The following is a 26,885-nucleotide window of genomic DNA, read 5'->3' as shown; positions in this document are numbered from 1 at the left end:
TTTGGGTATTAAGTGCTGTGTTTAAACTTGATGTAACTCTGGGGTAGATTCAATTGTGATCCAGGGGTGGGGAACTTTTGACCTTATGTTTGGAAACTAATCTCCATTTGAGAAGAGGGGCTTTGTGGTGGACTTAATTAAGGTATAGCCTAGGGGTGGAGAAGTATTTAGAACAGAGACTTTGTAATTGATTGAATGATTGGAAGGTCCTGGGGTGGGGTAGTACTTGGAGATTATTTAATTGCTTAGTAAATGCTGTATTTTGAATGATGTCATGTTTTGATCTTCTCTGTTCTGGGTTTGTTACTGAATAAAATAGAGAGCATCTATGCTGGTATTCTGAACCTGGGAAGTTGCCTTTGCTTGGCATTACATTACAAACTGAGATTCATATTTTCAGACATGACCGAAGTGTGGATTTATTTTGCTTGTCTGTAATTATTGTTACAACAGAGTATTTTCCCCACAGTGGTAGGGAACATTGGGGTAGAGGTAGAGAAATAGTGATGGAGATGCCAAAAGAAAGAAAAGATGATCATTGTAACATGTTTTCAAAAATGTACAAAAGAGAACATAAGGACATTTATAAGGAGACAGATGAACAGGACAGCTTTGAAACTGTATCAAATTTATTATACACATATCTATTATGTTCTTGTTCAGTTGTTTTTGACTCTTGGTGATCTCATTTGGAGTTTTCTTGGCAGAGATACTGGAGTGGTTTGCCATTTCCTTCTCCAATTCATTTTACAGATGAGGAAACGGAGGCAAGCAGGGTTAAGTGACTTGCCCAGGTTCACACAGATAGGAAGTGTCTAAGGAGATGTTTTTCTTTGTTTTTCTTATTCCAAGCCCAGTACTCTATCCACTCTATGCACATAGCTGCCCACCTCTTTGGATAAGTGTGGCTAAGTTACTATGGAGGTCATAGAACACATTATTATGTTATAGGAAATAATAAACAAGATGAATCAAGAAAAGCATGGAAAGACTTAAATCAATTTATATAAAATAAAGCAAGCAGAGCCAGGAAAAGAATGAACACAGTGCAAATGGAAAAAACAACTACCACAAAACACTAAAAAATAAATGTTGGGAAATTACAATGAACAAGCTTGGTCCAAATAAGAGACAGAAGACAGCTTCAATCATTCTTTTGCAAGAGAAGGAAGGCAGAGAGGAATGTAAAATCAGGGTGTTGAGTTGTTGAGGTTTTTTATGTATTGACTGATTTTGTTGACTTAAAAAAAATTCTTTGTTACAAGTGATGACTGAGTAAAAGAGCTAAGGGGAATAGATACAGTAAAAAAAATCTAGTTGATATAAGAAACAAAAGATATCAATATAAATCTATTTTTAAAACATTTTCTTGTGGTCACTTTCTTGTGGTCACAAAGTGAAGTTAACACTTCAACAATAAAAGTACATAGAATTCCTTTTTTTAAGAGAGAAAAGGTGTTCCTTAAATAGGCATTCTGCTGTTTATGATTAATATTATTTCATGAGTCAGAAACCCCAAAAGGCCTAAATTACTCCCTTTTCCTAAGAATTGTAGTTAAAGATTTACACTTGGTCTTTCAAGCCACTAGAAGATTTTTTTTTTACAGCACACAATACTTTAGTAAGTAAATTATCTAGATTTCATTCCAGTGATGAAAAATTAATGTTATTTTCATTAGGAAAAAAATCATCTCCACAGAAGCCTTTCTTTCACTTTAATCTTTTATAAAGCTTCCATGAAGTGAAGGCCATTGAAGGAAGAAGTACTAAATCTTACTCTCATTACTAAGTTACTTACTTTCTCCCAAAGAATGACAGAACAGCTTTGACTAGATATCTAAGCTATAAAAGCCAAACAGCAGAAGATCGCTGGTCATAAAGAAACTGTAATAAACTTTGCACTTCCTATGGCCAAGGAAACATGGGAAAAGCTAAAGTACCTATTTCGAGTTTCTAGCAGACTGGTGAAAGGCAATTACCGTGTCTTACATTCCAAAGGATCTGGTATGACAACCACTTTTTTTAAGAAAAATGTCCAGTCACATTGCTGAAGGACAAACAAAATTGTTGTGGTTTTTTTTTTTAAACAGTAAGTGGAAGAGAGAGAATGAATAATGAGGGAGGGAGGGGGATGGGGAGAGTTTAAAAGGTCTATATAAAGGGAGATTACTCCCATCCTCCCCCAAGCTCCCAAATTCCATCAGCAACTCAATCACTACCTACAGGGAAAAACAAATAGGCCCATCTAGGAAGGAAAGATCTTCTGTTTCTCAGCTAAGGAAACCAATGTATATATTTTCTTCCTTCAACAAAGAATCAATGTTCTATCAACATGAAATGGATTTTGGTTGAATATGTTCCACTGGTCCTGGCACTTTTAAAGATAGACTGTGGTAATTCAAGTGACTTTCTCCACTTAACAAGATTGGAATTCACTCTAACCACTGTGATCCATGAATTTCTCTCTCTGCCTAACTCCTATAGGGACCACTTGTGTAATGTTTTGTAGCGAAATAAAAATGAAGATTTTGAAGTATGGACCATGGTTGAGGTTTGCAAACATTAAATCACAATGGGCTTCTAACCCAGATCTCCCAAATGGCGTATGAGTACTGAGCTTATCTGACAAGAATGCTATGGTTCCCATTTATCTCTGCCTTCTCTCCATACAAATCCTGAGCGCACCCATCAAAACAGGTGCTTAATGACTCTGAAACCAGATTACTTCTAATAAGTTCTTTGGAGCAAAGGTACCATAGATGCCTCCAATGAAGTCAGTCAGTCAGTAAACATTTGATTAAAATACTAGATGGGGGGAGGTGGGGTCATCTTGATCTATATCTTGCCACTGGACCCAGAGGGTTCTGGAGGAGAAAGTGAGGCTGATGACCTTTTTTTTCTTTTTTGAGGGAGGCAGGACAATTGGGGTTAATTGACTTGCCCAAGGTCACATGGCTAGTAAGTGTTAAGTGTCTGAGGTCAGAATTGAACTCAGGTCCTCCTGACTCCAGGGCTGGTGCTCTATTCTCTGTGTCACCTAGCTGCCTCGACTGATGACCTTTCACAGCCCTCTCTCATTAAATCTAATTCATTTGCAAGTCATCTTCTTGATGACATGGTTCTCTTCAAGAATGAAGGGCAAACAGCAACAACATGTCAGGTACTATTCTAAGGACTGGAAATACAAAGAAAAGAAAAAAATAAAAACCCCACCCCTGCCCTAAATTAGGGAGCTTACATTCTAATATAAGGAATAACCGTGTACATACAAGATATATGCAGCGCCAATAGAAGTGTCAAAGAAGGCATGGGGTGGAATGGGGTAGGGGAAAGGCTTCTGCAGAAGGAAGCCAGGCAAGCCAAGAGGAGGAAGGGAGGAAGGAGAGCACCTGACAGTGAAAGGGTCTGGAGTCAGGAGATGGACTTACACTTGTAAGGAATAGCAAGTCAGTCAGGACTGGAAAAGAGATGACTGGAAAAAGGAAAGATGAAGAAGGTTCTTAAATGCCATACAGAAGATTTTACATTTGATCCTGGAGGTAAATAGTGAACTAGAGGAGTTTATGGAATGGGGATGGGGAGTGTGATATGGTCAGATCAGTTTTAGATCACATTTAGCAGGTGAGAGGAAGATGGATTGGACTGAGAAGAAAGGCCAGCAGATCAAACAGAAGACTACTGCAATAGTCCAAACTTGAAATAATGAGGAATTAAGAAGGATTAGGGAAGGCTTCCTGTAGAAGGTGGGATTTGACTGTGACTGACCAAGGAGGTCAGAGCAGGGGACAGTCAGAAAAAATACTGGGAACTGAGGAAGGAGGTGTCTTGTTTATGGAACAGACAGCAGGCCAGCATCATTGGACTGAAGAGTACATGATGGGGAATAAGGTGTAAGAAGACTGAATGGTAGGAGAGGCCTAGGTTAAAGGAGCATTTTGAAGGCCAAAAGAGAGAAATTTGTATTTGCTCTTAGACATCACCTCTTTGAATCTCTGGGTTTCTTCATAAGATAAGGGGGTCTATTAGATAATGAAGTTCTAAAATATAATTTATCCTGAATATATCTTGTTTGTTCATAATTGTTCAAAAGTTGTTTCCTCTACTAGACTGTGAGCTCTTTGGGAATAGGGAGACATTGTCTTTTTTTTTCCATATCCCCCTAGGATGTGTTTAATAAATGCTTGTTGATTTCACAATCAGGAAGACTTGATTTCAAATCTAGCCTCAGACACTTACTCTGTGACCTTGGGCAAGTCACTTAACCTCTGACTAAATCTGTAAATTGAGGATAAGAAGAACACTTACCTCCCAGGGTTAATCAAATGAGATAATAATTGAGATAATGAATGAGATAATAATTGTAACTTGCAAGAGAAGATTCTGGGAAGATGACAGAGTAGGTCAGAAAATTCCAAGCTCTCAAGATTTGCCCCCACAAAAGATATAAAATAGCATTTCAGGGCTAACAAAGTGCAGGTATAAATAAATAATAGGGACACATCTGGGGTCTTCCCAGGACAATCAGAGAAGATCAGAAGAAAAATCTTAGGATGAGGCTTGGTGCCTGTTAAGAGTAAACACCTCCAGGTTAGAGTCCCTGTTAACAACAAGAGGCAAGCCACTTATACAAGGGAGGCTGCCTTGACCCCAGCCACAGGAACTTTAACCCCAGGGACAGTGAGGAGAGTTGGGGTCTGAACTAGCTGTGCTGTGGGTAGCAGCGGGGTTGAGAGAGAATCAGTACACACCAGTGAGTGCAGAAGCAGTGGGGCAAGATGCCCCTGGCTGTGGGCACTTACAGGAAGTTGGAGGTTTGGCTTTGATTCCTGGCTAGAGGGGAGAACTGAAGATCTGGAGCAAGAGGCACCATCCCCCATACCTCAGGACCAGAAATGATTACAAAAATTAAGCTATTACTACAAAATAAATGCACAGGCAAGGGAGAAAGAATCCAACTATAGAAAGCTGTTATGGGAATAGAGAAGACCAGAGTTCATCTTCAGTAAAGAAAGTAAAGAAACCCTCTTCTACCCCCAAAGAGTAACATCAAATGATCACCTGCCCAAAAAGAATTGGTGGAAGAACTTAAAAACACTTTAAAAATCAAATGAGAGAGCTTGAGAAAAATACTAATAAGAACGATCCAAGAAAAACAAGAAAACTATGAACAAAGAGTCAACTAATTAAGAAAGGAGATCCAGACTCTTAAGGAAGAAAAGGATACCTTGACAATAAGAATTGGGCAAGGCAAAGCCAGCAAAGCTATAAGAGATCAAGAAATTGTTAAGCAAAATATGAACAATGAAAAAATAGATGAGAAAATGAAACATCTAATAAAAAAACTGATGTAGAGAACAGATAAAGAGAAAACATGAGAATAATTGGACTACCTGAAAGCTATGATCAAAAAGAGAATCTTGATATGATAATACAAGAAATAAAGAAAATTGTCCTGAAGCATTAGAACGAGGAAGGGGGAAAGGGAATAGAAATAGAAAAAAAATGCATTGATCACCACTTCAGATGGTAGAGGAAAACTCATAGGAATATTATAGTCAAATTCTGAAACCACCAGCTCAAGGATAAAATATTAAGAGCAACAACAAAAAGAAAACAATTTAAAATATGTTGTGCCACAATTAGAATCACACAAGACCTAGCTGCAGAGAAACAAAAAGACTTCAGGTCTTAGAACACTACGGATCAAACAGCAAAAGAACTTGGGTTCTTGTCGAAAATATCATACCCAGCAAAGTTCAGCATAATCCTGAATGAAAAAGGTTACAGGGGATGATGGAAGGGTATTTAGATTTATGGGAATGGGGAGATAGTGGAGGGATCCTTGGGGAGGGGGAGGCTAAGTAACAGGAAGGCAAGGTAGCAGGAAGAAGCAAAGGAGAGGAGTCAGGAGGGATTGGAAATAATGGATGCTCACAAACATAAAAACAAAGATCAGGAGTAGAATCTGTTAGGGAAAGTATATGTCTATGTATGTATGTAAGTATATATGCATATGTGTATGTATATATCTATATCTAAATATATCCATACTTAATTGTAGCCTTCTGGGGGGTAGGGAGGAGAGGAAGGAGGTAAAAAGAACAAAGTTGCAAGTACACAGCAGAGAACAAAGGAAAACTTACAAGGAAGCAAAGAAAAGATGGGCAGCTCGCAACTATTTATCCTACAAGCTTTGAGTATAAAAGAAAAAGAAAAAGAAAGGAAAAAATTAAAAAGAATAAATGTAACGTGCTTAACCCAGTACCTGGCACACAGTAAGTGTTATATAAATGTTAGCTATAGGGTGGCTAGGTGGCACAGTGAGTAAAGCGCCGGCCCTGGAGTCAGGAGAACCCGAGTTCAGTTCAGGCCTCAAACACTTTACACCCACACAAAAAAACTAGCTGTGTAACTTTGGGCAAGTTACTTACCCCCAATTGCCCTCCAAAAGGCAAAATAAATAAATAAATGTTAGCTATTATTTTCTCTGCTATTATCCCTTCCTCAGAACCTTCAATGTTTTCCCCCCATCTCTCAGGGTTAATATCCTTTGAACAATATATTCATTTACATTATTGTCAATATGATTATTATGTGTATTGTTCTCTGAATTCTGTTTGTTTCACCCTACAATTTTTCCACAACTCATGAGGAGAAAGTCAGTTTTGAAATGACGGCAGTCAGGATTTATCAAACAGTCGAGGAGAAGCTCATACTTTGAAATCAGTTCTAGATCAGCAGTATGTAATGTCTCCTCCACCCACTCCCCATCAAACCCAGGATTATCATAGTTGTCAAGTGAATTCAATACTTTACTCAGAAATAATCTTTCCCTCCTGGGTCCTCAAATAGTACTTTATTTTTAAGACTTCTCTGATATAATAATCACATTCTATCTTTTATTGTAGTCATATATATATATGTATATATATATACACGCACATATATACACATATATAGACACATATGTGTGTGTATAAAATCCCACACGCTATAAGGTACAAGAGGAACCTTTCCCCTTGCCTATAATAGTACTGTGAACAATATACTTAAATACTTGATATAATCTAATTTAGAAAACTCATAGACCATTTAGTCTAACCTAATCTGTACCTGACCAAGAATCCCTTCTACAATGTACCCCAAAATGACTACCATCCAGTCTCTTCATAAAGAATTGCAGAAGGGGCAGCTAGGTGGTGAAATGAATACAGCACCGGCCCTGGAGTCAGGAGGACCTGAGTTCAAATCTGGCCTCAGACACTTGACATACTGACTAGCTGTGTGACCTTGCCTTGCTTTCCCCCCTCCAAATAATAAGAATTGCAGCAAGGGAGAACCCATTACTTCTCAAGGTAACCTACTGTACTTTTTTACAACTCTAGTTGTCAGAAAAATTTTATTTACATCAAGCAGCACAGGATAGTGGGAGGCTGGTTGACTTTGGGTTTGAATGCCAATTCTGCCACTTATTGTCTTGGGCAATTAAATTAACCTCTCTGGGTCTTAGTTTCATTATCTCTAAAATAACAAGGTTGTTATCAGATGAAATCTAAGGTCCCTTGAAATCCTAATCCAAAATATGTTCCTGTAAACATCGCCCATTGGATCCTGTTCTTCCCTCTAGTTCTAGACTCACTCTTCCAAGATTGTCCTTCATGTCCTTACAGATGGCTAACCATGTTTAAGTCCTTTCTTCTCTAGGCTAAAAACACCCCCAGGTTCCTACAATCTTATCATCATCCTGATCTTCTCTTCTGTTCCTGCTCCAGAATGTTTGTTTTCTTTAAAATATGGTATCTAGGGGCTGCTAGGTGGTGCAGTGAATAGAGCACCCACCCTGGAGTCGGGAGGACCTGAGTTCAAATCTGGCCTCAGACACTTAGCACAAAACCAGCTGTGTGACCTTGGGCAAGTCACTTAACCCCCAATTGCCCTACCTTCCCCCCTCCAAAAAAGCAAAATTAAATTAATTAATTAATAATAATAAAAATTTTAAAAATAAAATGTTATCTAGAACAGAGTATAATATTTCAACTATTACATGATAAGGTAAATAGAGTAGAGTAAAGTCATTATTGCCTTCCTTCTCAACATCATGTCTCCCTTAATGAAGCCTGGGATATTACTGTTGAGTTTTGTTTGTTTTTACAGCTTTGCACTGAGAGGATAGAGTATTAGGTTTAAAGACAGGAAGATAGGTATCTAGGTGATAGAGTGGATAGAGTACTAGGCTTAGAATCTGGAAGACTCATCTTTGTGAGTTCAAATCCAGTCTCAGATACTTTTCTAGCTGGGCATGTCACTTAACCCTGTTTGCCTCAGTTTCTCTGGAGAAGGAAATAGCAAACCACGCTAGCATCTTTGCCAAGAAAATCTCAAATGGGGCTGTGAAGAGTCTGACACATATGACTCAACAAGCAAGGGAAGACAGATTCAAATCCTACCTCTGATAAATTATTAGGTGTAGAAATATAAGAAAATCACTTAACCTTTTCTCAGCCTGTTTCCTTAATAGCTAGCTGTGCTTTACACTAAGTGCTTTTCTTATCCCCATTTTACAGATGAGAAACCGAGACAACCAGAGGTTAAGTGATTTGCCCAGTATCACACAGCTAGTAAGTGTCTGAGGTCACATTTGAACTCAGGACTTCCTAATTCCAGGTCTAGCACTCTACCTTACTATGCCAGCAACATATAAAATGGGAATCTTACCTACAGCGTCTACCTCACAGAGTTGTGAGGCTAAAATGATTTACAAACTTTAAAGTCATGTGTCTATTATCATTGTTGTTGTTAATTAGCACCATGTCACATTGCTAACTCACATTGAGCTTTTAATCCCTGCTCCCCAAAAATAGATATTTTAAAATATGGTCTGTCCAGGCCTTTCTCATTTCTGTACTTGGATAGCTGATTTTCTGAGCCTGATGGTAGCACTTTAAATTTGTCCCTATTAAATTTCACCTTACTTTAGTTTCCCATTATTCTAGCCTTTTGAGATCTTTTAAAACTGAATTAGTTGAATGAACATCATTTTCTATTTATCCTGGGTGAATAAGCAAGGAACCATTTTCAAGGTTATTCTTGAATTAGCTGCCTAAATATTGTGCTCTCCAAATCAGGACCATTAAAATACAGGCATATCAAATGCATGATGAAACCAGACAAAAAAGAAAAACTTTTCAGAAAATATTGTTTGGGTTGAAAAACATTTCTTATATTAACATGACAAAGGCAATAGCTTTTTAAAAAATGAATTTAAAAAATCCCTTTTTTTAATTGATAATTTTAAATGGTTTATATTATTTATAATGTTACAAATACAATCCACATGAAATGAAAGCATTTACTCAAATAAAATTAATTCATCTATGATAAAAGGCAATCAATGAACATGAAAAAAATCTTTGTATGAAATATCTTCAATAAGGATCTAGTATACAAGACATATAGACAGCTAAAAGAAATATAGGGGAAAAAAAGGGCTCCAAAAAAAGTGTAAGTGATTAATAACCATATGAAAGAATGCTCTAAATCACTAGAAGAAGGCAAATCAAAGCAAATCTAAGATTCCACCTTAAATAAACTGGCAAATTGACTATGGGGAAAAAAAGAAGAGAGGAGTCAGTCTTGGAGAGAGGTTGTGAAAAGACAGGCGCATTAATGCATTGTTAGTAAAGCTGTGAATTGGGGCGGCCAGGTAGCACAGTGAGTAAGCACACCGGCTCCAGTGTTGAGAAGACCTGGAGATCGAATCCCGGGCTCAGACACTTAGCACCCACCCAGAAACACCTGGCCCTGTAACCTTGAGCAAGTTACTTAACCCCAATTGCTTAGGGCGGCCAGGTGGCTCAGCGGGTTGCTCCAGTGTCGGGATGACCTGGATCAAATCGGGGCTCAGATACTCAGCACCACACCCAGAAATAACTGGTCGTGTAACCTTGAGCAAGTTACTTAATCCTGATTGCTTTAAAAAAAAAAAACTTATAAAAAAAAATCTGTGAATTGACACAATCATTCTGGAAAGCAATTTGGAATTATACAAAGAAAATGACTAAAGTACATATCCTCTGGACCAGAGGTTCTACTGCTAGGCACATCACATAAAGATGTCAATGACAGAAAGAAAGGCTCCATATACACCAAAATATTTATAGCAGTCCTTTTCGTGGTAACAAAGTACTAGAATAGAATAGTAGATGACTATTGGTTAGGAATGACTAAATAAATTATGGTATAAGAATGTAATGGAATATTACTGTACTGTAAGCAATAATGAACATGATGAATACAGAGAATCACAGAAGGGAAGGGTGAAATAAGCAGAGACATGAAAACAATATACACAATGACTATGGTGAGGCAAATTAAAAACGGCAACAATAGCAACAAAGCAATAGAAACTAAATGTTGCAAAATTATAATCACCAGCTTGGTCCCCAAAAAAGAGATAGGAGATGATACGTCAACCTGGCTCCTTTGTAGAACTGGGAGTGCACAGGTATGAACACCGTGTGTAATGTCAGGCTTTTTCAGTATGTTGATCAGTTTTGCTGAATGGTTTTTCTCTATTTCCTCTTTTTTTCTCTTTTTTAAAAAAAAATTCTTTGTTATAAGAGATTACTCTCTGAGACAAGGAGGAAGTGATATAGAAAGGAAAATCTAGGTTACGTACAAACAATAGAGTTCAACAAAAATATGTTGTATAAAAGAAACTAAATGTTGCAAAATTATAATGGCCAACTGGGCCCTTACAGAAGATATAAAAAGATGCCTCCCTGGTCCCTTTTCAGGAGTGGGGGTCCATGAATGTGGAAAAATACAAAAAATGCCAGAACAGTTTGATATGTTTATTAGATTTACTGAAACTTTTTTGCTTTCTCTTTTTTATTCCTTATTGTAAGGTATGGTTCCCTAGGAGAGGACAAGGAGGAAATACAAGGGGAAATGTAGGTGCTAGAGCAACAACAAAAATGTTTTAAAGCATAATCTATAGAATAAGCAAAAAGGACAAATCAATTTTCTCTAAATATGAAGAAGTCCTTTGCGATTCACATTAAAAAAAATAACTATCACTATGTGATAAATAGTCATGTATTCACATTGCTTATACATGCTCCATAATACATTTTAATGACATTGATACTAAAACAAATCAGAGCCACTAAAGTGCTGGTTTTATAAAGCAACCGTGTAATATAGACTACAGCCTCAGGTTTGTTTACCATAAATACATCAGCACATGCTAATATATGAGCAGTTTTACAAGATTCACTGCAATAGTATTTTCAGCATTAATTTCAATGTGCACCATGAATATGGAATTCGACACATTATCTGAGACAGTAAGACAACTAATTCTGCTCACTTGTATGCTCCATTTTTCCTAATGCAATAAGCAATTTCATTCAATGAATATCTGAGAGCCAAAAGGAAGACAAAGCACTACTGTATGCTAAGAATTATGGGAAAATGAAACCCATCTCTGCCTTCTACAAGTTCCACGAAAGAGCACAGAGCATTTCATTTTTTCTATCGTCTCCAATATCCCATATAGTACATGTGACCAAAGTAGAGAACACTAGATTTGGATTTGGAGAGTTGAGTTTGAATCCTTATTATCTCTGTGTAATATAAACAAGCCAGTCTTTCAAAGTCTTGGTTTCCACATCTATAAAATGAGGGTAATGATATTTGCACCCCTTACCTCATGAGATTTTATGAACTCATATGTATGTATATGTATGTGTATATATGTGTGTGTACATATATATGAGTATATAGTGTCATAGGACTTGAATTCTGAAAGACCTTGGTTCAAATCTTGCCTCTAATATTTGTTATTTGGGTGACTATGGGCAAGTCACAAACTCTGGCAGCCTCAGTCTCCAGATCTATAAAAAGGAGACAATGAAATCTGTAATAACCTACCTCACAAGGTCATTTTGGCTCAAATGAGATAATGTAGGTAAATAACACTTTGCAGACTTCTTTAAAGCGCTATAAAATGTCAGTAGACATCTCAGTCGAACCTTAGCAACTGCTTGCTGAGTTTGAATCTCACTCTAATAGGTGATATGACATATTTTGTTACTCTCACTATTATAATAGAAGGCAGTATTATGATGTGTCATAAGAGAGATACAAAGTGAAAGAGCTGAACAAAGAAATTCTTTTTGCTGGGATGAATGCCGCTAAGTTAATGGCATTGAAGCTCATCTTTGAAGGCTAGTACAGGACTGAGACAAGCAGAGATGGTATTTCAAGTGAGGGGAATGCATAGGTAAAAACAGGAAAATTCTGGAAAAAGATACGAGTCCATTGGGCTTGAATATGAAGTCCCTGGAAGACTAGTGGATAGAAAGGTTGAAAAGAGTTGGAAAAACTTAGAATTTTAATCTAAGAAAGCTAGACCTTATTCAATAAACAAGAGGGAGACACAGCAAGTTTTTAGTAAGGGAGTGACAAATCAGTGCCTTCAAAAAATTGATTTGGCTGTGATGTACAAGATGACTTCTTCCATTAAAATATTCTTGTGACACATTGCTTCATATAAGTAGGTGAGCCTGGGTTGGCAAAGGCTATGTCAGTGGAGGACAAACTCTGCAAAACTTTTAAGTACCAGCCTAGGAACTACCTTTACTAAGGGGTTCACAGGGGTTTATCACCAAATGATGATTTTTCATTTTTTGTCTATGTATGTCTACTCACAGACTAAAATACATTAGAGGAAGAAAAATACCCATTCCAATGAAATCACAAATCAAAGTAAACAGAAGATATATTAGGTAGGTTAAAGGAACATGGAGTTAGAAAGATCCCACAGGAAAAGTATTTCAACAGTCTGATCAAAAGGAGATGACTGAACTGGTGGCAATGGGAATGAAAGTAATACTTTTCAATGTGACACTGAAAGTTTGTTCTAAATACTAGTAGGAATGAAAAAGCACAGAATCATCCCTTTTCATACCCAATGACTTTGCCCATTGCTCTTCTACTGCTCATTTGATGACACAGTAGGAGCAAGTTCAAACTAGAAAGTCAATCGACATGCATCATAATGCCAATATTTCTAGGGGGAACTTTTTAAAAAGTCTAATGAAGTATGAAATTGTCTTCTAGAATGCATTAAGTATAATCCAGGTATAAGGTAATAATCAACATACTTGACCTTAATTAGTTATTTCACATGAATCAACAGTATGCTGAGTTTTAACAATTCTTCCTAGCTATGGAACACCTAAGATGACCAGAAGAGACAGGTCAATCAAGGCATGAGATTTCTTTGTATATGGAGCTGTTCACAATAATGTGACCCATTATTCTATGAAATTAGTCAGACCTCCTGAGCTACTGGTGTTGACTTCAGGCTTTTCTATCTAACAACAGCAATGTTTGGCTATAGATTCATATTCCAGCAATACTGAAGTAAGAGGGTTAATGGTCATCATCATTAGAGAAATTAACAATTAATTAACAATGACCTAAAAAGCCATAGAGCATTGGGGTGTCCATTCAGAGTCCCAGATATCTTTGTCCAAGGAGTAATACTGTAAGGAATCACCATCAATAAAATGCTTTTACCTACAATCTTCAAAAACGTTTAACTTCTAACACTGAAACCCCCTAAGACCTTCATCCTGAACTCCCTAAATCAAAGCTAATTCAAAGGTTTTTATAATTATGGAAAAACTGAATAATGGGAGGAAGAGTAGAAGGGGAGAGTCAGTATGGAAAATTTTTCCCACTTACCCAAGACATAGGTAAAAATAATCAAAGACAATTTGGTTCAGAATGCAACAAAGAAAAACGGGAAGAACATGAGACTTCAATTCAATCCTTTTCTATAGAAAATCATTTTCTACAGAAAAATGAATAGAGGTGATCTAGGTCAACTCCATCATTTTTTGAGAAAGTTGAAGCCCAGAGAGATTAAGAGACTTAACCCAAGTCATAATTAATGGTGGTCCAGTGCTCATTAAAAAAATTTTTTTTAACTGACTGTGATTAAATTGGTATCAGAAATTCCCAGTGACGATGGAGAACAAGATCTATTCTGTCATTCAGGGAACACTAAGAGGTCAGGTATGTGTCAGAAGCAAGACTTGAACCCAGGTTGTCCTAATTCTCTGGCTGCTCCATAAATTACCACATCAGCTACCTCCTCAATCTAGTGCCCTTTCAGACCTTGTGGTGCAATGGAATGAGGACAATGGAGTCAATGGTTATATATAGCCAGCCTCTAATGCTTATTACCTAGAAAACTTTGGGTAAGAGTTGGGCCTCAGTTTCTCCATCTATATGTAATGGAAATGCAAATTTAAAGATCTTCCCTGCCCCTATGCTGAAGTGCACCTGGAGCCTGGGGTGGGAGGGTTGTTTTTCAGTAGATACTTTTTGATTGGCCAGTGGGTCCAAAAGGTTGTTACATTCTCTGAGCCAGGAGAAGGCTATATAAGCCCTGATGTGTAGCTTTGTTTTGGGGCTCACTTTGAGAAGTGTTCTGTGATTTGATCTGGATTCTGAGAAGCTGTTGTCCAGAGCTCCCCAGCTTTGAAACCCAGATGTTGATTGGGTAGGGATGTAATGCTTGGATAGTTTGAAATCTGTCTACTTGACCTGTTTCTGTCTTGATAATTCTGTCTGTATATTCTGAAGTTCGGGGTGCTGACCTCTTTCCCCTGAACTAGGTAAACGATACATGTTTGACTGATTAAAGTAAGCTTGTTAACCCATTTTGAGTTGCTTTCCTTTATCAAAGCAGATCCAAGAACCTGTGCTGGCAGCCACCCTAGGAACACTGGGGTGCTTGCTGCTACACTATAAAATGAAGGGGTTGGACTAAGATGGGCTTGCAGTTCTAAGTCCGTGGGCTGGTATTTCCCAATCTTTTTTTTTTTCTTTTTGGAGGGGAATGTGACTTGCCCAAGGTCACACGGCTAGTTTGTTTTTGTGTGTGTGTGTGTGTGTGTGTGTGTGTGTGTTCAGTGTCTGAGGCCGGATCCAAACTCAGGTCCTCCTGGTTCCAGGGCCGGCACTCTACTCACTGCACCACCTAGCCACCCCTATTTCCCAAACTCTTAAAAGCCGTCATAGCAGTTTCACTGGGTAAAGGGCCTCCCTGCTAAGCCCCAGCATATTACATCTCAGCTCCACATTCTGCACTGGCTATGTGTTGGCTTCCACTGACTTCCAAAGAATCACAGTCAGGTTTTCCAAAGTCAAAGGTGTTAATTTTCACCAATATTTGGGAGATGTCTAACTTTCTTGTTTAGAGGAGGGATATCGTCTAGAAGGAAGGACAGTGGCAATGGCCTTGAACTCTACAGGCCTGGATTTAAGTTTCTGCTTTTTACTAGATGTGTGGTGAGCAAGTCACTTCACCTCTAAGGACCTGATTTTCCTAATCAAGAAAAAATTGGGTGGTGTAGACTAGATGAGGAATGTAAGATATAGAGCACTAGGCCTGGAGTCAGGAAGACTCATCTTCCTGAGTTCAAATCCAGCCTCAAAACACTTGCTGGCTGTATGAACCTGAGCAAGTCACTTAACTTCGGTTTGCCTCAGTTTCCTCATCTGTAAAATGAGCTAGAGAAGGAAATGGCAAATGTCTCCAGTATCTTTATCAAGAAAACTCCAAATGGGATCACAGAGAATGGAACACAACTGAAATGACTCAACAATAGCAATAACAGCAGACTAGATGAGGCAGGTAAGTGACTGAGTGAACAGAGTGTTAGTCCTGGAGCCAGGAAAACCTGAGTTCAAATTCAGCCTCAGACACTCATCACCTGTGTGACTCTGGGCAAGTCACTTAAAGTCTGTTTGACTTAAACCATTGGGGAAGGAAATGGCAAAACACTCCAGTATCTTTGCAAGAAAACCCCAAGGACAACATATGACAAGGACAACAATATGATCCATGGGGTCATGGAGAATCGGACACAACTGAACCCCTGAAGACCAGATGATATCTGAAGACTCTTCCATTTCAATGATTTTATCACTTTCTCCATTTGCACATACACATACTGATTTTAGAAAAATCCAATTTGTCTAAGTTTGTAGAACTTAATGATTCAATATTTAATAATTCAATATTTAATGCCATAAATGGGAGTTAGTTGGGTTATAAAGTGGACAGAGCCCAGTACCTGGAGTAAGAAAGGCCTAAATTAAAATCTGACCTATGACACATCATCATCATATTTATATAACACTTGCTATGTGCCAGGCACTGTGCCAAGCACTTTATAATTATTATCTCATTCAATCTTTACAACAACCCTTCGAGGTAGGTGCTGTTCTTATTCCCATTCTACTGATGAGGAAACTGAGGCAGATAGAGTAAGTGACCTGCCCAGGGTCACACAGCTAGGAAGGATCTTAGGATGGATTTGAAATCAGATCTTTCTTGGGTGGCTGGGTGGCACAGTACACTGACCCTGGAGTTAGGAGGACCTGAGTTCAAATCCGGCCTCAGACACGACACAATTACTAGCCCTGTGACTTTAGGCAAATCACAACCCCAACTGAAAAAAATCAGATCTTTCTGACTCCAGGCCAGGCCCTCTATCCACTGTACTACCTACATGGCTAGATTGTAACCTTAGGTAAGTCACTTGACCTCTGTCTACCTCAGTTTCCTCATATGGAAAATAGGGATAATTATAGTATGTACTTCCAAGGGTTATTGCAAAGATAAAGTGAGGTAAAATTTGTAAGGAATTTTGCAAACATTAAGCATTATTATTAATATTATTGTTATAGAAGTTTCCATATGTGTCTTAGCTTTCCCTAAGAATCTAACTTCTTACAGGGAAAAGATCAAGTCTTACTTATTTTTCTGTTGACATTGAGAAGCAGCAAGATACAGTGGATTGAAAGTTGGCCTTGGAGTCAGGAATATCCAGGTTCAAGTCCTTCCTCAAACACAGCCTGGCTGGATAACCCAGTCATGGATTTACTTAGAGAGTGGATCTGCTTTGGTCGGGGGAGTTTCCCCACCAGGAGTTGCCACACAAATGAAACCACAGGTCCATTATGTATAGAAATATTTATAGCAGCTCTTTTCTGGTGGCAAGGAGTTGGAAACTGGAAGGATGCCCATCAATTGGGGAATGGCTGGACAAATTGTGCTATGTGATTGTGATGAAATACTATTGTGCTATAAGAAATGATGAGCAGGATTCTCTCAGAAAAACCTGGAAAGACTTACATGAGCTGATGTAAAGTGAAATGTACTATGTACAAAGTAACAGCAATTTGTAAGATCACATGTGAATGACTTAACTATTCTCAGCAATACAATGATCCAAGACAACTCTGAAGGACTTATGACAAAAAATGCTATCCATCCCCAGACAAAAACTGATGATGTCTGAATATAGATTGAAGCATCCTTTTTTTAAAACTTTATTTTTTTCCTGAGGTTTTTTGTGTATATTTTCTTTCACAACATGACTAATATGGAAATGTTTTGCATGACTACACATGTATAACCTACATCGAAATGCTTGCTTCTCAATGAGAGAGGTGGGGATAAAAGGGAGAGAATTTGGAACTCGAAGAAAAACAAATGTTAAAAATTGTTTTCATATTTAATTGGAGAAAAATAAAATGCTAAATAAATTTTTTTTTAAAGAAAGAAATCACAGGTCCAACCCCCTTCCTCCCCAAAATAGCTTCTCCAGGAGAGCCTAAAAAATATTTGTGGAATTAATGAAATAATGAAAACAATCTATCCAACCCATCCACTCCCTCAAGACCACCCCAACATTATGAAAATTTCAAAGACAAATTCAAATCTCATTTAGGGCAGAAGCATCTGTTTCACTCCCTCAGTCTGCTCTGAAGAATTCTGTCGCCATTTTTGTCACGTTTGGTTGTGGGAGGAAGTTGTGTGAAGACTCCAAAGCACACCTGACGATTTTTCCAAAGTACCTATTTCTTAGGTGATTCATCTTCTTGATGTCTCTCTCCTAGACCTCCCCTTTACAAAATAACCCACAAATGATATCTCTTCCAGGACAGCACCCAGTCCATGGGCCCCAAGAATATCTGTACATCTACAGGCAGCAGTGGAAACTAAGACTTTTGAGGCTGCCAGCAATCACATTTTTCCTTTCCCACATCAGTTTTGGTAGTTCACCGCAGGTCACAGGAGGCAAGGAAGGATTTCTTAGCCTAAAGCCATAGCTTGTTAAATATAGGATCCTCTTATAGAATGCAAATAGAAAATCCCATAAAAAGAGAAACTAAAGCAGTCCAAATTCTGGCTGAAATCCAAGTCTGGGGCAATCCAGATGTAAAGTTTCAAGAATAGGCCAAAGCTTAGTACAAACATACTCTTTTTTGGTTTGGGTTTGGGGAAGACCTCCCTGGCTGATAAAAAGTAATATAACCTCAAGCCTTAAGCCCAGAAAGCTCTTTATTTCCCTGGGTCAACCCTAGAGTAGAGAATTCAATTCAACAAACAATTTTTAAGGCCCCCTCACCCCCATCCACAAAGCACAGTGCTAGGCTAGAGGGTGGGGGTAAATGTAAAAACCTCAAAGCCTCAGGCCTGAAAAAGTTAACTACCTGCTAAATAAAAAAGGGGTTCTTAATTTTTTTTTTGAGTCAAGGACCCCTTGACAGCCTGGTAATGGTTTTAAATTAAAATATTAATGTTCATAGGAATACAAAGGAAAATAATCACATTAAAGTACAATGATCAAATTGTATTTTTAAAATCATGGGATCATGGAGCCCTGATTGAGAATCTCTATATTAAGGAGTGTAAGTAGACAGTTAAACATAATAAAAATTGGAGTATGATAACAGCAAAGAAGATCCAGAAAAAAAAAAACTGATCTAAGAAAATTTAAGAAACAAAAATACATTTGTTGGGGAGCAGGGAACCCTCCCAGCGCTGGCACCAGAGCTAAGTAGGAAATGCATTCCAAATAAACCTGCAGGCAATAGTGAGCTACTGCAGATTATGGAGCAAAAGAAAGTCATGGAATGATTTGGAATAGGAGGGGATAGAATGGAGGCAGGGCAATGGAGAAGTAAGCTATTGCAATAATCCAGTCTAGAGATGATAAGGAAGATAAGAACATTTAATATCCAAGTCCTTCCTTAAGTTCTCCACAAGGGAAATACCCAACAGGCTAGGAGACTTCCTCAATTCTCTTTGTATTGCTAGGATGTCTTTAGTCTCGTGAACTATCTATTGGTTGTCCCTCACACTACTTGAAGGGACCATCTTTTTTCCCCCAGAGCCATACAGTTTTCTCTAATATCATGTACACCATTTCTCTTATGTAATTACTCCTTTGTAATGTGATGCAGCCTGTGTCCACACTAACCATCCACCCCGCTTTCCATTGCCTTTGAGTGGGCCTCAACTTCAACTCTTGGACCTCTGGTTTATGACAACTCACAGCCATACAACATCACCATAAGAACACTGGTGTTAAAAAGATATGCCTTTGAAACAGCAGCACATCTAGACCCCAAACTATACTATAAAGCTCATTTCTCATCAGAACTATTTGGTACTTAATTTTAAAGTAGATCAATGAAACATATTAGACAAGGAAGATTCAGAAATAATTGAATTCAAATCAAACTTTTTTTTATAAATCTAGGAACATAAATTACCTAAAAAAAGAACTCACTATTTAAAAGAACTGCTGGGAATACTGGAAAGCAATCTGGATGAAATTAAGTTTAGACAATCATCTTACAATACATAGTAGAATAAACTCAAAATGGATATGCAACCTGAATATTAAAGACCATGCCATTTAAAAAAAACTTGATGATAAAGATCATATAGCTTTCATGACTATGTATAAGAGATGCATTCTTAATGAAACAAGGTATAGAGACCATTAAGAAAGAGAAAAAAGGGGGAGAGAGAGAGAGAGAGAGATCATTTTGATTATAAAAAATGAAAAGCTTTTGCACAAAAAAGAAAATCAATGCATCTAGGATAAGAAAGGAAGTTATTGAGAAAAAGTTGTATCTGATTTCTCAGATAAAGATTTTCTACCCAAGATATGGAAATAACAGAAATATCTAAGGTAAAAAAAATAGCTATTTTCTGATAGATAAATGCTCAAAGGCTATTAAAAAAGTACTTTTCAAAGAACTTGGGTAGCTTGTGGCACAAGAGACAGAGAACTGAGTCTGAAGTCAGGAACATCCAAGTTCAGTTCTGGTCTCAAGACACTTACTAGCTATGTGACCCTGAGCAAGTCACTTACCTCTTGTTTGCCTCAGTTTCCCGGTCTGTAAAATGGGAATAACAATAGCACCTCCCTCCCAGGGTTTTTGTGAGGATCAAATGAGATCATACTTATAAAGTGTCTGGCACACATTAAGCACTATATGAGTGTTAGTTATTATTCTCAAAAGAATTGCAAATTATTAGCATCCATGTAAATAATGCTCCAGATCACTTATAATAAGAGAAATGCAAATCAAAACAATACCCCCCCAAAATTGGCAAAGGTGATGAAAGAGGAGAATAGTCAATGTTGAAGGGGTTGTAGAAAGATAGGCACACTCATACACTGCTGGTGGCCCTGCAAATTGTTACAATCATTCTGTAAGTCATTTAGAATTATGCTGCAAAAATGATTAAAATGTCTTTACCCGTTAGCCCAGAGATTCCATTTCTAGGTATATATCCCAAGGAAATCAATGACAAAGAGGAACAATCCCTATACATCAAAGTGTTTATAAATATTTTTGTAATAGCAAAAGAACAAAATTAATGCCTATAAACTAGGGAATTGCCAAACAAGTTGTGGCACATTAATATAACATGTTCTGTTATTGTACTGTAAAAAGATTATTATTATGAATATAGAAAGGCATGGGAGGATTTTTATGAATTGATACAAAGGAGAATGAAGAAAGCAGAACTAAGAAAATAATATACACAATGGCAACCACAATGTAAATTATAAAAAAACAAAAACACCTCTAGACAACAGAAACCAAATGCAGCAAAACTATAAATAGCAGGAACCTCCTTCTTCCTTCTTTGTAGAAGGGCTATGGATTTAGAACACTGAATTTAATGTCAGACTTTTTTCAGTATGTTTGTTAGTTTTGCTAATTTAATGTCAGACTTTTTTCAGTATGTTTGTTAGTTTTTCCCCTCTTTTTTTCTTTGTTATTAGAGATTGTTCTCTGGTGTTATTAAAGATTGTTCTCTGGGAGGGGAAGGGGGTTATTGGGAAATGAAAAGATATCAGAAGCTAGGGCAAGGTAGTAATGTCTGTAATCTCTATTTCTGGGGAAGTTGAGGCGGGCAGATTGCTTGAGCTGGGGAATTCTGGGTCGCAGTGGATTAATGTGACCAGGTATCCTCACTAAGTCTGGCACTAATATTGGATGCCCATATTCTAGATATAGATAGGAGAGGGGACAGGAAGAGAGGGAGAAGGGGAGGGAGAGGGAGAGAGGTGGCACTAATGATATTTTTTAAATGGGCTTTTGTTTCAGGAAAAAAAAATCAGCCATTAAAAGAACAGAATAATTTTCCAAAGGCAATCTAGTTTACTTCTTTTCAGTTTAGGAAACAGTCCATTGTTGACTTGTACTGACAGATGAGTTCTAAAGATTGTCTAACCAACGGCATATCATCACCTTAACAACAAGTTCCTTTTTACTCACTTGGCCTTTCCTGTGTGGTGGTTAGACAGAACTCTTTTGAGTAATTATGAAGCTCTTTTAAGAGGATCTGCAATGTTCTTGGTCTTGAGGCAACCACCAAAATGTCACTCTGAAACAGGAACACCTCAAGGACCTCACCATCTAAGAAATCAATCCTCTTGAATTTAAACTCTCTGCCAGACCTCCTCTATGCTTGTGCTTAACACCTTTGTTAAAACATGTTTCTCATTGTATTTTTCCTTGATTGATATTACTAAACAGAATATTGTTGAAGAAAATAATTTCTGTTGTTCCATCTTTCATGATATCTTGCAGCATTCTGATATGTGCCTAGGAAACATCTTGTTGAAGGAGATCCCTTTAGGTGGCATTTTGCTATTGCAAATTATATGTATATGTGTATACACATGTAATTTCTAAATTTATGTAAATTATAATTATATGCATATAAGATTAGATCCAGATTATAAAAGTAAAAAGAAACCACAGTGGGATTGCTCCCTCTATATCTTTTAGTCAATTGTGTAATGGTAAAGGTATGGTCTAATATGGAATATCACCCATGAGAACCAGTAGAACAATTTATACAACTTCATTGTAAAGGCAAACACCTTTGCAACACTTAGGAACTCTGATCAATGCATTTGCCAGCTACAATTTCAGAGCAAATGATAAGAAACCATGCTACCCACCTCCTGATGAAAAGGTAATGGATTCAGGTGCAAACTGAGATATATTTACAACGAGGAAATGAGTTTTGTGTGACTTCATATATGTTACAAAGGTTTTCTTGTCTTTTTGTTACAGTTGAGAAGAGGGGAAGTAGGACAGAGAGAAAATACATTTTTTGTGCATTGAAAAGAAAGGAATCCAATTTTTAAAAAATATATCATCTGCAAACTTAACTATTCCATTCTGATAATCTCATCATGCATGCCCTCCAAGTGCACGTAGATTATTCTCAAAAAGATTTTGTATAAAGAAGAAAATAATCTTAAAGTTTAGAAGTTACTAGTAGTCTCTCAGTTGCCTCTATTTGGCAGCAACTGGGATTTTTTCCCATAACTCTAGCATCCTCCATACTTTTATTTAACTAGGGAATCAAGATCTCAGTGCCCTCAAAACTGTGCTACCTTCAGCATAGACTTGATCTAGTCCAGCTGTTTTTCTCATTTTGTTTTCTTCGGTGCTATTTCCACTTCTTCATACAGCCCATCAGGCACTATAATATATTCTAGTCCAAATGTGTTGGCTCCATTTTTCCTTGATAATAAACAGTCTGTTATATAAAGATTCTTTTTCAATTTTTCATCTATTTGTTTTTCCTTTTCAAGCCCATCCTTAAATGCTCTTGGAATAAATTTTTTTAGCTGAGTCTCCTGACAAGCTTTCTGTAAAATTGTTTTTCTCTCCATTGCTTCTCAGTGTTTTATAGAGCAATACTGCTCATAATCTTTGTCTTAATGCAGACTTAGGAAGGTTCAAAAGACCAAGGTCCAGAACAAGGAATCATGCAGCTCATAATAAGACAGACTTAAGTAGAGCAAGCCAGCTTTATTGAGGGGAGATAATAATTGAGGGTGGTCAGGAATAAAGGACACAAGGCAGGCCAATGGGATCCTGAGAGGGGTTAGGCAACCTGGTGGGGCACTGAAAGGAATGGGGTTCACCAGTTAAGATTTGATATTTATAAGATTCTTATCTGGAATCCCCATTGGGGGAAGGGATCAAGGGGTCTGGACCTGGGGACTGGGGATGATTCATACTAGTGGGGGGAAAAAAGACTCCTGGGAATTGTTGACTTGTTGCTACTAAAAACTCCCCCAGAGGTGGGGAAGGGCCTTTGAATTATTTCCTCTGATATTACTGTCAGAGTGACTTAGGGATTTTGAGCTTCAAAACCAAGGCTTTTTCATTTATGGGGTGAGGTTGCTATTGCTCTCCTCTGTAATATTTGACAAATGAATTTATAGTCTAATCCCATGTTGTCCTTGCTTGTCATATCTTTCGGTTTGTTAAGGAGATTGAGTGTTGGCAAGCTGTAATGTTTCTAGATTCTTGGTCTCCCCTTTATAGTGACTGATTCATATGGGATAAAGTTCTGTTTGAAATTTTTGTTTAGGGTCATGAAGACCAATAATAAATTGTAATTCCAGGCCAACTGCACCCAGTAGGGGGGAATTCAAAAAACTCTCCTGGGTTTGTTAACAGAATAACCTCTGATATCCATCTGGCTTCAAGAAATAATGAATAGAAAGCTGTTCTTGGAGTGAGATATATTTGGCATCTTTCACCCAACACCAGAATAGAAGAGCAGCAGTTCTTATAGAGTGTTCCCTTTCTGGGGGTATGTGAGGTCAAAGTTTATTTTCACAACAATACTAAAATAATACTAAAAGTTTTTCAATGGTAGCTGTCAATCAATATAGCCCATATTAAAAAACCATCTGGGAAGGGCTCTCAATAATATTGAAGAGCATAGAGGTCCTTGTTTCAAGGACTCTTTGAAACAAAAAGTTTATAAACCACTGTTATAGAGGATACCTAACTTGGGAGACAGGAAGATTTGAGTTCAAATCCTGCCTCAGACACTACCTATGTGGCCCTAGATAAATCACCTGATTTCTCTGTGCCTCAGTTTTGTAAAATGAAGGTATTGGACTTGATGACCTGAGTTCCCTTCGAGCTCCAGAGCTATGATCCTATGACCTTCAGGTGTTTCTGGAAAAGATATGAGAATATACTCCCTTAGAACCCCACCTGCCATCCTCCTAACTTTCTAAACTACAATATCCCTTTCAGGTTATCACTGCCCCATATCTATAGTTTCTATCATTAGAATGTAAGCTCTTTGAGGGAAGAAATTGTTTTCCTTTTGTATTTCTATCCCCCGTGCTTAACATAGACTATGTGCTTATTAAATGAATTTCATTCATTAATTCATTGACCCTTTATTGACCCTTCTAACTTAAATATGCCAGTTTTCAGGCAGAGACATCACTGAGCCAGTACCTGAAGTTTTTTTCAATTTAATAAAACCTGCCCAGAGCTTGTGCTCTGCTGGTATGACCTTCAAGAAATCAGGGTCACTTCCAAGAAACAAAAGTGTTTCTAAATTTGGGAAATCAGTGATGTGGAAAGAGAGGAAGGTTTTACTGACTTTACTGACACTGCCTAGGCTTTCCTTCAGTGCTCCTCCCAATACCACTAAATACGAACACTTTGGCATTCTCCAAACAACAAAGAAGAAATGAAGCATCCAGGAAATCTGAGTGTGCTGCAGCAGGAAAATCGGCAAAAATATCTAGGGCATCATCACATCAGCAGTATTTCAAAATTCTCTAGTGATTAATATGCCTACTATAGATGTCCTTGGTTCTGATGAAAAAAATGCAAAAAGTAGTACTGAAATAAATACAAATGTTACTCCACACACTCTCTCAAGAGCGTTATTATTTGGACTCAGATATATAAGAGCTTCAGTAATAGCTCCAGAAACATAACACATAACTTCCCCGACTGTGCTGAAGTTTGATATTAGCCTTTGAGAGGGGGCCTATTCCCTAACACCAGACCACAGAAGGGACTTCACTAAAGAAACTTTTTTCCACCACTGCCCCAAGTAGAAAGTAAGCTCCTTGAAGGCAGGGATTATTTTCATATTTTCTCTTTATATCTCAAGGTTTCCATGTAGTGTGTTGTTCAATTGTTTCAGTCCTGAATCTTCATGACAACATTTGGGGTTTTCTTTGTAAAGATACTGGAGTAGTTTGTCATTTCCTTCTCCAGCTCATTTTACAGATGAGGAAACTGAGGCAAACAGGATTAAGTGACTTTCCTGGAGTCACACAGTTAGTATCTGAGGTCAGATTTGAACTCTGGAAGATGAGTCTTCCTGACTCCAAGACCAGTGTTCTATCTAATGTGCCTTACTTTGGATTGGAATTTTACACCATTCCCAGAAATAAGACAACTGAAGTTCAATCATAAAGCATTTACTTAACGATTGTATACACCAGCCTTTCCAAAAATACTTGTTGATTATATATGACTTCACCTCTAGAGTTAAGATTGAATATTGAAGAAAAGAATAAAGAGGTAGCATTCACAGACTCAATGAGTTAGTGTATAAAACTAAAGTAATGTCATACCTTGAAACTTCAGGAGAGTTTTTACATGGGTGAGTTTAGTTTCAAAGGATGGTTATGAAAACTGTCTCCCCATTTTAATCAGAACCTTATGGGAAAGAAAGCAATGCAAATACAGTGTGATCCTGAACTTCATTAATTCAAATTCATTTGGTTTAACCAATTTAAAAAACAGAGTCAATTAAAATCATGTTTACTCAGCAGAACTAGGCTCACACAGTTGGCAATTAAAAACCTTGGGCAGGATCATGTGCATTTGTCACTCTTTAAAACGTTAGCGTCAGAAAAGCTGCATCTTGAAGCTTCAGCCACAAAAAAAAAAAAAGTGGTACATTATTTCTTCATTTACTGGTTTCATTCTTTTCAGGGGGAATGGGCAATTATCAGTTCCACTCCGTAGACTTAGCAAATTGAGACCTGGGTTTAGACTCTTAATAGTTACATCTAAAAAAGTCATAAATCCCACCAAACAAGGAAAAACCTCCCTCCCACTCCCATTCTCTTCTCTCACTCTCTTCTCTCTCTCTCTCTCTCTCTCTCTCTCTCTCTCTCTCTCTCTCTCTTTCTCTCTCTCTCTGTTTCTGTCTCTGTCTCCTCTACTCTATGGAAAAGGAAAATCTCAAATAGTCTTTTATCTTACCTTATCAATGGTCAAAGTAAAAAAAAAAAAATAAGGTTATACTTAGCACTATTATATGGCTTGCGGAGAATATCATTACAATTTAAGTTCAAGGGCTATATTTCCAGGCCAGCCTCCATCTAGGGCCAAAGAGGAGAATCCCTAGGCAGACTCAAATGGAAGTACTACTTTAAAAGAGTCACTTGACAAAAGGAATCCTTTAGCATAGTGATCTTTCACCTCCCCTGAGGTGCAGAGAGGCGGAAGGAAAGGGAACTGTTAGGAAAGTATGGTTGAGAATACAAGGATGGGATAACTCCAATTAGCTAGGAGACAGTGAGGAGAGAACTAAGAGGAAGGCTGGTGCAATGAGAAGAGATTTGGAGTTAGAATAATACCCTAATTCGAACCAGATTTTGCTACCTGTGTAACGTTGGGCA

The 26,885-nt window shown here is 37.7% G+C and overlaps 1 protein-coding gene across 1 annotated transcript in view; it reads right to left on the bottom strand.

The window, feature by feature from the left end:
* Positions 1-26,885, bottom strand: part of RAB20 (RAB20, member RAS oncogene family) — a 59,216-nt gene that overhangs the window by 30,936 nt on the left and 1,395 nt on the right. The window lies entirely within an intron of this gene.

Source organism: Petaurus breviceps, unplaced genomic scaffold, assembly GCF_028583685.1.
Source record: "Petaurus breviceps papuanus isolate PSGF00001 unplaced genomic scaffold, PetGlider_PUasm1.0 214, whole genome shotgun sequence".
Lineage (NCBI taxonomy): Eukaryota > Metazoa > Chordata > Mammalia > Diprotodontia > Petauridae > Petaurus > Petaurus breviceps.
The sequence above is the reverse complement of the archived record's forward strand: the minus strand, read 5'-3'. Positions and strand labels throughout refer to the sequence as shown.